Genomic DNA, 12,815 nt, shown 5'->3' on the forward strand with positions numbered 1-12,815 from the left:
CGGGCAAGGCTAGAAATTTGTTCTCTGTCAAGCCAAAAGCTTGGGATCCAGCTCCTGACTTAGAGTTCCAGCAATAAGCTATTCCAAGAAGAAATTCACAGTACTTGTGGCAACATGGGCATTTCCACTGACTCAGCACATCAGGAGTTTACTATGCTTCCCCTACATTTCAGCGAAACATGCCAAAATGATTTAACAGACCAAGACGCCACTCTGGCTGGCTCCTTTGCAAGGATACTAGAAGGACACACGGAGGGCCTGGCAGGCAGAGGGGTGGGTAATGCAGACTGGTGGTGGACCACTGTGACCGACATCTGTGTCTGCTTCCTGCTATTCATATTATGACGCTAGCAGAGAGCTGCTAACAATGAAAGCCAGGCAGTTGGATTCCCTGGCTCTGCTGCCAAGCATTTTGACTTCCTCCAACACCCAGGTTTGGCCTCTTTGTTTGTCTTACTACCTCATGAACAGGATCACGTTGTTTGCTCAATCAGAAGATGCTCTTTTACTAGCCACTGTGCAACCCCTCCAGGTTTATATCTTTTTATTTCTTTATGGAACACAGGAAGCCTCCTTATGCCAAGTCAGACCATGAGAAAGCCTCTCCGGGGTTTCAGAAAGACTTTCTCCAGGCCCACCTAAATATGTCAGAGACTAAACTGGCTGCCAGAAACATTGTGCCCCACTCTTTCCAGATTTGTCTCCCTATATCATTATTTAATGTTTTTACATTCTGCTTTTCATCAAAGTGGTTTACATAAATAAATCATAGCACTGCAAATAACAAAACCCTCTTATTTTGGCATAAGAATCTGTAGATCTGGCTATTGCAGAAAAAATAACTCACAAATTATGTGTTTATAAGAAGACATTTCTATGCCATTTGGATTTGGATTGGATTTGATATCCCGCTTTATCACTACCCGAAGGAGTCTCAAAGCGGCTAACATTCTCCTTTCCCTTCCTCCCCCACAACAAACACTCTGTGAGGTGAGTGGGGCTGAGAGACTTCAGAGAAGTGTGACTGGCCCAAGGTCACCCAGCAGCTGCATGTGGAGGAGCGGAGACGCGAACCCAGTTCACCAGATTACGAGTCTATCGCTCTTAACCACTACACCAAGCTGGGGGGATTTCATTTCTTATGTGTCAGATACAAAAAACTCTATTCCCCCACCAAATCATGAGATATGACTTTCCTGGTGTATCTTATTTATTTATTAAACTTTCATACTGCCCTATACCCGTAGATCTCAGGGTAGTTCACAACATAAAATTGCATACTTTTATTTTTCTACATTATCTACTGTCTGTGAGTTCCAGCTGAAAAAAGCCCTGCCTAATAATAATAATAATAATAATAATAATAATAATAATAATAATTTACCACTTATGCCCCACCCATCTGGCCGGGCCTCCCCAGCCACTATGGGCAGCTTCCAACAGAATATTAAAAACATGATAAAACATCAAACATTAAAAACTTCCCAAAAAAGGGCTGCCTTCAGATATTTTCTAAAAGCCAGGTAGTTGCATATTTCCTTGACATCTGATCGGAGGGTGTTCCACAGGACAGACACCACTATCATGAAGGCCTTTTGCCTGGTTCCCTGCAACCTCACTTCTCTGTGAGGAAACCTCTGTGAGGGAACCACCAGAAGACCCTTGGCGCTGGGCCTCAGTGAATGATGAGGGTGGAGACGTTCCTTCAGGTATACTGGGCCGAGGCCGTTTAGGGCTTTAAAGGTCAGCAGCACCAACATTTTAAATTGTGCTCGGAAATGTACTAGGAGCCAATGTAGGTCTTTCAGGACTGGTATTATATGGTCTCGGCGGCCACTCCCAGTCACCAGTCTAGCTGCCACATTCTGGATTAGTTGTAGTTTCCGGGTCACCGTCAAAGGTATCCCCACATAGAGCGCATTGCAGTAGTCCAAGCAGGAGATAACTAGAGCATGCACCACTCTGGTGAGACAGTCTGCAAGCAGGTAGGGTCTCAGCCGGTCAACCAGATGGAGCTGGTAGACAGCTGCCCTGGACACAGAAGTGACCTGTCCATAGGCAGCTGTGAGTCCAAAATGACTCCCAGGCTGGTCTTTCAGGGGCACAGTTATCCCATACAGGACCAGGGAGTCATAGAATCATAGAATCATAGAGTTGGAAGAGACCACAAGGGCCATCGAGTCCAACCCCCTGCCAAGCAGGAAACACCATCAGAACACTCCTGACATATGGTTGTCAAGCCTCCGCTTAAAGACCTCCAAAGAAGGAGACTCCACCACACTCCTTGGCAGCAAATTCCACTGTCGAACAGCTCTTACTGTCAGGAAGTTCTTCCTAATGTTTAGGTGGAATCTTTTTTCTTGTAGTTTGGAAACATTGCTCCGTGTCCGCTTCTCTGGAGCAGCAGAAAACAACCTTTCTCCCTCCTCTATGTGACATCCTTTTATATATTTGAACATGGCTATCATATCACCCCTTAACCTCCTCTTCTCCAGGCTAAACATGCCCAGCTCCCTTAGCCGTTCCTCATAAGGCATCGTTTCCAGGCCTTTGACCATTTTGGTTGCCCTCCTCTGGACACGTTCCAGTTTGTCAGTGTCCTTCTTGAACTGTGGTGCCCAGCACAGTACTCCAGGTGAGGTCTGACCAGAGCAGAATACAGTGGCACTATTACAGAACCCTGTGGCACCCCACTAGTCACTCTTCTCCAGGATGAAGAGGAACCATTGATGAGCACCCTTTGGGTTCGGTCAGTCAACCAGTTACAAATCCACTGAGTGGTAGCATAGTCAAGTCCACATTTTACCAGCTTCTTTACAAGAATATCATGGGGCACCTTGTCAAGTGCCTTGCTGAAATCAAGGTAGGCTACATCCACTGCGTTCCCTTCATCTACGAGGCTTGTAATTCTCTCAAAAAACGAGATCAGGTTAGTCTGACATGACTTATTTTTCAGAAATCCATGCTGACTATTGGTGATGACAGTATTCCTTTCTAGGTGCTCACAGATTGTTTGCTTAATGATCTGCTCCAGAATCTTCCCTGGTATTGATGTCAGACTGACTGGGCGGTAATTATTTGGGTCCTCTCTTTTCCCCTTTTTGAAAATAGGGACAACATTTGCCCTCCTCCAGTCTGCCGGGACTTCGCCTGTTCTCCAGGAATTCTCAAAGATGACTGCCAGTGGTTCTGAGATCACATCTGCCAGTTCTTTTAATACTCTTGGATGCAGTTCATCTGGCCCTGGAGACTTGAATACATCTAGACTAGCCAAGTATTCTTGTACTATCTCCTTAGTTATTCTGGGCTGTGTTTCCTCTGCTGAATCATTTGCTCCAAATTCTTTAGGTCGGGAATTGTTTTCTTTATCGGAGCAGACTGAGGCAAAGAAGGCATTGAGGAGTTCAGCCCTTTCTGTGTCCCCTGTTTGCATTTCACCATCTTCTCCTCTGAGTGACCCCACTGTTTCTTTGTTCTTCCTTTTGCTACGAACATACCCATAAAAGCCTTTTTTGTTGCTTTTAACCTCTCTAGCAAGCCTGAGTTCATTCTGTGCTTTAGCTTTTCTGACTTTGTGTCTACACGTGCTGGCTATTTGTTTGAATTCCTCCTTGGTGGTTTCCCCCCTTGTCCATTTTTTGTACACATCCTTTTTAATCTTAACTCAGTTAAAAGTTCTTTAGATAGCCACCCTGCCTTCTTTAGGCACCTTCCATGTTTCCGTCTCATTGGTATTGCCTGAAGTTGTGCTTTTACTATCTCCCTCTTAACAAACTCCCAGCCATCATGAACTCCCTTTCCTTTTAGTATTACTGTCCATGGGATCTCACCCAGCACTTCCCTAAGTTTTATGAAGTCGGCTTTCTTAAAGTCAAGAAATTGAGTCCTAGTATGCTTGGCAGCTCCTTTCCGCTGTATAGTAAACTTCAGAAGAGCATGATCACTCGCGCCTAATGATCCTTCCACTTCTACCCCACTAACCAGGTCATCAACATTGGTTAGGACCAGATCTAAAATGGCTGTTCCTCTTGTTGCTTCTCCCACTTTCTGGACAATGAAGTTGTCTGCAAGGCCAGTGAGGAATCTGTTTGACCTTATGCTCTTGGCTGAGTTTGACATCCAGCAAATATCCGGGTAATTGAAGTCCCCCATTACTACTATCTCCCTTCCTTTTGCATGCTTGGCCATCTGTTCCAGGAAGGCATCATCTATGTCCTCCGTTTGGCTTGGGGATCTATAGTAAACTCCCACAATGAGGTCCCTGTTATTCTTCTCTCCCTTAATTTTGACCCAAATGCTCTCACTTTGGCTTTGAGGTTCTAAATCTTGGATCTCTTCACAGGTATACACATCCCTGACATATAACGCCACTCCTCCTCCTTTCTTGTCTGGTCTGTTTCTCTGAAATAGATTGTAAAAAAAGATAAAGGTACCCCTGCCCATACGGGCCAGTCTTGACAGACTCTGGGGTTGTGCGCCCATCTCACTCAAGAGGCCAGGGGCCAGCGCTGTCCAGAGACACTTCTGGGTCACGTGGCCAGCGTGACATCGCTGCTCTGGCGAGCCAGAGCCACACACGGAAACGCCGTTTACCTTCCCGCTGGTAAGCGGTCCCTATTTATCTACTTGCACCCGGAGGTGCTTTCGAACTGCTAGGTTGGCAGGCGCTGGGACCGAGCAGCGGGAGCGCACCCCGCCGCAGGGATTCGAACCGCCGACCTTTCGATCGGCAAGTCCTAGGCGCTGAGGCTTTAACCCACAGCGCCACCTGCGTCCCTTGAAATAGATTGTATCCCTCCATTATTACATTCCAGTCATGGGACTTATCCCACCAGGTTTCAGTGATGCCTATTATGTCATATTTAGTTTGCTGTACCAAGAGCTCAAGCTCATCTTGTTTATTTCCCATCCTTTGCGCATTAGTGTACAGACATTGAAGTCCATTAATCATTCCCCCGTGTCTCTTATTTAAGGATTTTTCCCACCCACCACTAGGTCTGCGTGGTGTTTGCTCCATTTGGTCTATGACATTTGGATGATCATCTTCAGGAGCACTGTCTCCCTCCCCCACATTAGTCAGTTTAAAGCCCCCATACCTGTGTCCCCCATACCTGCTGTCAGGGGCTCAGGAGCAGAGGCACAGGGGAGAGAGGAAACGGAGAGCGAAGGGGAAGAATCTGAGGGCAGCGTAGGGGAGTATGACAGTGGCCCGAGAGATTCCATGAGTTTTTGCAGCGATTCAGAAGATTCCCAGAAGGGGGCGCCGATGGCCAGGGCAAGGGGGGTCCCAGGGGGGACACACCAGAAGCAAGGAGCCAGCGGGGACTCCCAAAGCAGCAGCTGGAAATCAGGACCAGCTTCCCCACCAGAGCGTAGCGGGGGGGGAGAGTCCAGTGTATCAGGGCCAGCGTCTCCTCCAGTAGGGAGAGAAGATGAGTCAGGGCTGGCCACGCATCTATCGGAGAGTGAGGGAACGGAGGGGAAGTCAGGTCCAGCTAGCCCCCCCGAAGGGGGAAGCAGTGACAGGAGCAGTGTAACGGTCAGGAGAAAGGTTGCCGGCTGGGCGCGCGAGCCAAGTTCAAATGTACAGGCGCGCGGGACAGCAGGAAACACGGATTGGGAACCAGGTCCTAAAGCCCGCCGGAGGCAGTGGGAAGACTCAGGGGATTCAGCGTCAGAGGAGTCTAGAAAGGGCAAGACCCCAGTGGACAGGCGGACCCAGAGGAGGAAAGAGCAAAGGAAGAGGTGGAGCAAGGCTAGAGTCTTAAACTGGTGTCTGGGGGGAGGAGATTCAGACGGAGCTTCAGCGGTCTAGAGTTTGAGACGTAGTGCTGCGCGCCGCGGCTTTGAAATCAAAACTGAACTTCAATAAAGACTTTTGTATATAACCACGGACTGGCGTTGGTCCTCTGTGAGCTGGGACCTTGGGCAGCACTGACACCTGCCCACCCCCATCTCCCAAAAACAGTACTTCTGTCTTGTCAGGATTCAACCTCAATCTGTTAGCCACCATCCATCCTCCCAACTGCCTCCAGGCACTCACACAGGACCTCCACAGCCTTCACTGGTTCCAATTTGAAAGAGTATTATCCGCATACTGGTGGACACCCAGCCCAAACCCCATGATGATCTCTCCCAGTGGATTCATGTAGATGTTAAAAAGCATGGAGGAGAGGACAGAACCCCACTAGTGAGAGCCCAGGGGTCTGAACACTCATCCCCCCCACCACTTTCTGGACACAGCCCAGGAGGAAGGAGAGGAACCACTGTATAACAGTGCCCCCAGCTCCTAGCTTCCCTAGAGTATGCCCCACGGAGTATGCCCCACGGAGGACCTTAAGGTCCATAAATAGCAACACCTTAGAGGTCCTGGGCCCTAAGGAAGTTAGATTAGCCTCAACCAGAGCCAGGGCTTTTTCAACACTGGCTCCGGCCTGGTGGAACGCTCCGTCTCATGAGACCAGGGCCCTGCAGGATCTGATTTCTTTCCGCAGGGCCTGTTGTTAGAGTTGTTCCACCTGGCCTTTGGCTTGGAGTCAATTGGATTCCCTCCCCCCTCTTTCTTTGTTCCTTTCTCCTCCTGTGATGAGGCTGCATTTTAATGTTTTAATGTTGTATTTTAATTTTGTTTTTTAAGTTGTATTCATTCAACTTGTTTTTATTATGGGTTGTTAGCCGCCCTGAGCCCGGCCTTGGCTGGGGAGGGCGGGGCGTTCACCCTTGTCCCTAGCCTGCCAGAGATCATCGACCAGTGCAATCAAGGCAGTTTCAGTCCCATTAGGAGGCCTGAATCTTGATTGGAAGGGATCCAAATGGTCCACACCTTCCAGGCATGCCTGGAGTTGTTCAGCAACCACTCTGTCCAAGAATGGAAGATTTAAGACTGGGCAATAGTTGGCCATATTGTAATCCACTGAGAGCAGTCAAGTACAACATTCCTTGTTTTCCTAGAGTGGACGTACAAAGGAATGATTGGTCCAGCCAGTTGAAACTTCCTGTTCCTCCTGGCCTGGAGCATCCTTCCTTGCATGTGACTAGTGGGTGGGTGTGACCTTTCCAGACCTGGTAAAAGGACAAGGCATGCTGCCACTCTCTCTCCTCTGGTGTCTTTATTCTTTTAGGAGGGATTTAAAAGGGGATCTTACCAGGAACATACAATTCAATCTGAGGCAGACTGAATTGCTTAATAGTTCTAACGAGGCTGCAACAAGTTTTCTACTGTGTAAAGGGGAATGCACTCTGCTAAGTAAAGGAACTTTCTAGCGCAAGTTAGGTAAAGGTAAAGGTACCCCTGCCCGTATGGGCCAGTTGTGCGCCCATCTCACTTAAGAGGCCGGGGGCCAGCGCTGTCCGGAGACACTTCCGGGTCATGTGGTCAGCGTGACGAAGCTACTCTGGCGAGCCAGCACCAGCGCAGCACACGGAAACGCCGTTTACCTTCCCGCTGTAAAGCAGTACCTATTTATCTACTTGCACTTAAGAGTGCTTTCGAACTGCTAGGTGGGCAGGAGCTGGGACCGAATGACGGGAGCTCACCCCGCCGCGGGGATTCGAACCGCCAACCACACGATTGGCAAATCCTAGGCGCTGAGGTTTTACCCACAGCGCCACCCGCGTCCCTAGCGCAAGTTAGGAAGGATATTAATAAACAATATATCTTTTCCTGCCACTCTGAACATTCCCACAAAGAGTTATTGGACCAGCTTTGCATTATTTTTGAAGGACTGAAAAGGATTGAGATCCTAAACTAAAGAGTATTTTTCTGAATGTACTTCCTGGTAAGCACATGGTCTTTTGTTCCATTGTGTAGAGGAGATTAAGCTACAACGCCCCCCCTTCCCACAGTGCCCAAGGCAGTGAAGAGCTGTTTGTTTGTTTTTTACTTTTGAGATTTAGATTTTGAAATTTTGGCAAATTTTTGAAATTTTGATTTTTTTCAAATTTTGAGATGGCTAGTGTAGCTTTTGACAGAGATGCAGGGTGAGGAATGCCTGTGCTGAATGAACACAATTTTGTTCACTGGAAGCAACGTTTGATAGCACTCATAGAATCAAGGGAAGTTTTGGGTGCTATTGAAAATCCTAAGCCTACTGGCTCAACTGAAGAGGATTTTGCAAAAATTTGTTTATGGAAGCTACAAAATAGCAATGCCAAGACTATTATTTTTAATGGACTCCGAGATAAGCAGCTAACAATGATTCTGCAGAGGTGATACATCTCAAATTTTAAAGGATTTAGAGCACATGTATGGAAACACTAATTATGTGTCTAGGCGGTTTACAAGGCCCAAAGATACACCCGAGAGGGTCGTTTGTTTTAATTGCAGTAAAGAGGGCCACATTGCAAGGAACTAAGGCTTCAAAGGCGCAGAAACCCCTCCCCTCCCTTTTCAGCCAAAAGGAGAAAAGAAGGGGAAATTTGAACACACCATGCTGTTGCAAGAAGAGTTTAACTGTTCAGAATTATGAAAATAAATCCAACAAGTGGATTCTAAATTCTGGAGCATCTTCCCACTTTGCGTATAAAAGGGAATATTTTAATATTAATGATATTGTAGAGTCTCATATTAAAATTGCAGATGGCAATGTTGTTAAAGCTATAGGTGCAGTTTCAGTGACTTTCAAGTGTAATGTAATGAAATGTAAAGTGTAATGTAATGCAATGTAAAGTGTAATGTAAACAACTGTACAAAGAGTTTTATATGTTCCACAGCTGAGCTGTAACATGCTTAGTGTATCCAGTTTAGACAGAAAAGGTTTTCAGATTATGTTTGGCAACAGAGAATGTAACGTGACAAAGAATGGTGCATGGTGAAGCCAAGTTAATAAATGGCATATATGAGGTTGATCTTTCAGAGAAAGAGTCTGCTAAGGTGGAAAGATGAAGCGGACCTGGAGCTGTGGCACAGAAGGCTGGGACACAGAGACACCAGCGCCATTCTGGATCTACAGAAAATTGAGCTTGCAAGGGGACTGCAGGTAACAAAGAGCAACACAGCACCAACAAAATGCATAAGTTGTGTTACTCAGAAAGCCATTAAGCCTTCATTTCCTCCTTACACAGAGCAGAGAAGCACAAAGTGTTTGACATAGTCTACAGTGACTTATGTGGACATGTGAATGTTCCCTTAATGGGGAAGAACAGGTACATTCTTGGCGATTTCTCAAAGTATTGTGTAGCATATTTCAACAAGGAAAACAGTGAAACGCTGGAAATGTTCACGGACTACCTTACTATGGTGAAGAACAAATTCCACAGAGCTCCAATTATGCTAATGACTGACAATGGGGGTGAGTATTGCTCACGTGACATGCAATCTCTGCTAGTGAAGGAAGGAATTGAACATGTGACCACAATTCCTTACACCCCACAACAGAACTCTATAGCTGAAAGAAAGTTTATGTCCATTATGGAGATGACAAGGTGCATGTTAAAGGATGCATTCCTACCCCAAAAGTTGTGGGCAGATGCAGCAAGCAATGCAGTATATACCGTATACAGAACAGAGTGCCAACCAAGGGAGCTAAACGTACACCTTTTCAACTTTGGCATGGGAGAATTCCCAACCTGTCACACATCCGTGTATTTGGAAGTCTATGTTACAACCCCGTTTCCAGAGAACAGAGACACATGCTTGATCCAGAGCGCAAGCAGGTATTCTTATGGGATATGCCTCTGGAGGAAAGGTATACAGAATAATGGACTTACAAACTGGTAAAGTAAGTGCACATCATGCAATTTATTTTGATGAGCAAAATAAGGCTTACAGTAAAAATAGTGTGCTGGGTTTTTCTGAGGAATCGGAAGAAGTCCAAGAACTTGTGTATTTTCCTTCTGTAAAAGCAAAGTCCTGATCTGCCTTCCAGTGTCATAGCCTTCTCTACAGGCGATGCTCAAGAAGACTCAGATGACCAGACTCCTGGCGGCACCAGAGACGAAGAGGAGGATGCGTTTGGAGACATGCCAGAGTTGGATGAGGATGCTGATGCAGTCCCATAACCACAGGTCAGACGCTCATCCAGAACCAACAGAGGTGCTTCGCAGGGTCGGCACTACCTCAAGAACCTTCTACATGGGAGGAGATAGAGCAGATGCCAGCTGCAGAAGAAGCCAGTCTCTGGAAGAAGGCCACACAGGAGGAGATGGATGCACTGCATCAAAACATGGTGCACTGCATCAAGACATGGACACTTACTAACCTACCTCCTGGAAAGAAGGCCATAGGAAGTAAGTGGGTCTTTAAGAAAGGAGCAGAAGTGGAAGTGCAGCGCTACAAAGCCAGACTTGTAGCACAATACTTTTCTCAACACTATGGCAAAGATTATGGTGAAGTCTTTGAGCCAACTGTGAGGTGCAGCAGCATACGAATGCTTTTGAGCATTGCAGCCTCCAAGCAAATGGAAGTTAGGCACACTGGCATTGCCTTTCTTCACAGGCAAATTTCATAATTTACATTACACACTTTTGTTCCACCAAAAGTCAATTTATCAGGGGGAAGACGCTTGGTAGTCCGTGTGGCCCTCCTAGGAATAACCACTGGGCTTTCCTTCTCTCCCCCCCCCCCCTTCCCGTTCATCATTTTGTTATTCCTCTGATTCACTGTTTGTGGCACTTTGCAAGTCAGAGTCTGAAAACAAATCTCCCCCACTTTCTGGCATACATCCCTCAGTTCTGCATCTAGGCATGGCAAATAGCATGTACTTATACCTGAGATTGGGACGCGGGTGGCGCTGTGGGTAAAACCTCAGCGCCTAGGACTTGCCGATCGCATGGTCGGCGGTTCGAATCCCCGCGGCGGGGTGCGCTCCCGTTGTTCGGTCCCAGCGCCTGCCAACCTAGCAGTTCGAAAGCACCTCCGGGTGCAAGTAGATAAATAGGGACCGCTTACCAGTGGGAAGGTAAACGGCGTTCCGTGTGCTGCGCTGGCTTGCCAGATGCAGCTTGTCACGCTGGCCACGTGACCCGGAAGTGTCTGCGGACAGCGCTGGCTCCCGGCCTATAGAGTGAGATGAGCGCACAACCCTAGAGTCTGGCAAGACTGGCCCAAATGGGCAGGGGTACCATTACCTTTACCTTTTATACCTGAGATTGGGCAATGCCACCCATCAGCAAGACAAATGCTGTCTTTGCCTTTTGGCAATTTTGTGAGTGTTGTAAAACAGTCAGGGCTGTTCATTATGATCCTGGCAGAGCCAGAATCCAAAATGTAGCTGTCTGTGCAATTTGTCCTTTACAGGCATCAGCTTGGGGACTATTAAGACATCCATTGCTATGGCACTCAGTGTCTGTAGCTACATCAAATGCTTTTTTAAAGAAGGAAGAGAGGCCAAGCAACACTTGTTAATGTTCCAAGTTGCTAGATGTGTTGTTTTTCCCAGAGAAGAAGCCAGAAATAGGTCAACGGCAAACACTTCAGTTGTGTTTGCCACTGAGGTGATGGTGTGTCACACTTTTCTCGTGCTCACAGTCTGTTGTTAACTTCAGTGCTGTACCAACCAAAGGCAATCCACACTAAGGGCTCACCTGCTGACCACATTATTAAATAACAATACCAGGGGCATTGTTACATATTTTTGTATTTTTATATTGTAAACTGCCCTGTGATCTTCAGATGAAAGGTGGTATAGAAATTTAATAAATAATAATAAAAGTCAGGTGACACAATGAGTCAGTGTATCCAGATGTTAAACCAGAAGGTTGGTGGTTCAAACCCAAAGAGCAACAACTTAAGCATCCATGACAGATGACCATCCAACCCCTGCTTTAAAACCTCCAATGATGGAGAGTCCACAACTTCCTGAGGTAGTCCATTCCACTGTCAAACATCTGCCCTTCCACACAGCACCTGCCACCTGAGATAACTGCTTTACTCTGCCTAGTTTACTCACTCTGGAGTTTACCCTTCATGAACTGGATATCTGGGAGAAGTGGGTGTATTGTTTGCTAATTGTTCATTAGATATCACAGCTATCCTTGGTCCTTGTAGATCACTAAACAGGGGTTCATTGGCCATGGAAGCTGTGGGAAGTAGATGAATCATTTCTACTCACTTAAATCTGTTTCAGGCAGGGTCCCAGCTCCCTAACTGTTTCCTTCATAGATGCATATGAGCACTAAAATCTCCCACTGAGAGAATCCAAGGATGTAGACTGCAGGAGGGGTATAGCTCTGCCCACATATGGGGAATCCTTAATTGGGTATGCTACAGAATGAATGTGAAGTTACTGTCTTTCAGGAAGTGTCACATTGGCTTTTTTTAAAAGAGCTGTTGTGATTCATAAGACAGAAACCAGTCTCAGTCTCAGTCAGTTTTATTGCACATAGCCAAAGGCTGCCGCAATGTTCACAGAATTATTTGACAATTAAAAGAAAATATACTGAATTGGTAAAAAAAGACTTAAAACATTTATATTATTAAAACATTACGTACTCTAAACAAAGCTATAAAAGTACCCCAATGTACAAATAAAAACATTAAACAATAAAATTCATAAGCTAAAATTATCACATGGTCACTAATGTTAAAAACAATATCAATTAATACAGTGTGCAATTTATACTCAGAGTTTGGTGACAAAGATAGAGCATAGCCTGAGGTAGATAGATAGGATCAAATAAATTCATCTCCTTTACAGTTAATGGCTACTTTGGCTATATAATTTGCTCTAATTTTCCTAGCAGCAGTTGCAAAAAGTGCTACCCGCCAGGTCACATACTTATCTGTGTCTGCAAGAAGATATAACATCATATCAAGGGGGTTCTGGCCAGGGGACCCTGTCATTATAGGTACCAAAAATCTTTTTCTTGCATCATTA

The sequence above is a fragment of the Podarcis cretensis genome (assembly GCF_951804945.1).
Source record: "Podarcis cretensis genome assembly, chromosome: 8".
NCBI classification, from domain to species: Eukaryota; Metazoa; Chordata; class Lepidosauria; order Squamata; family Lacertidae; genus Podarcis; species Podarcis cretensis.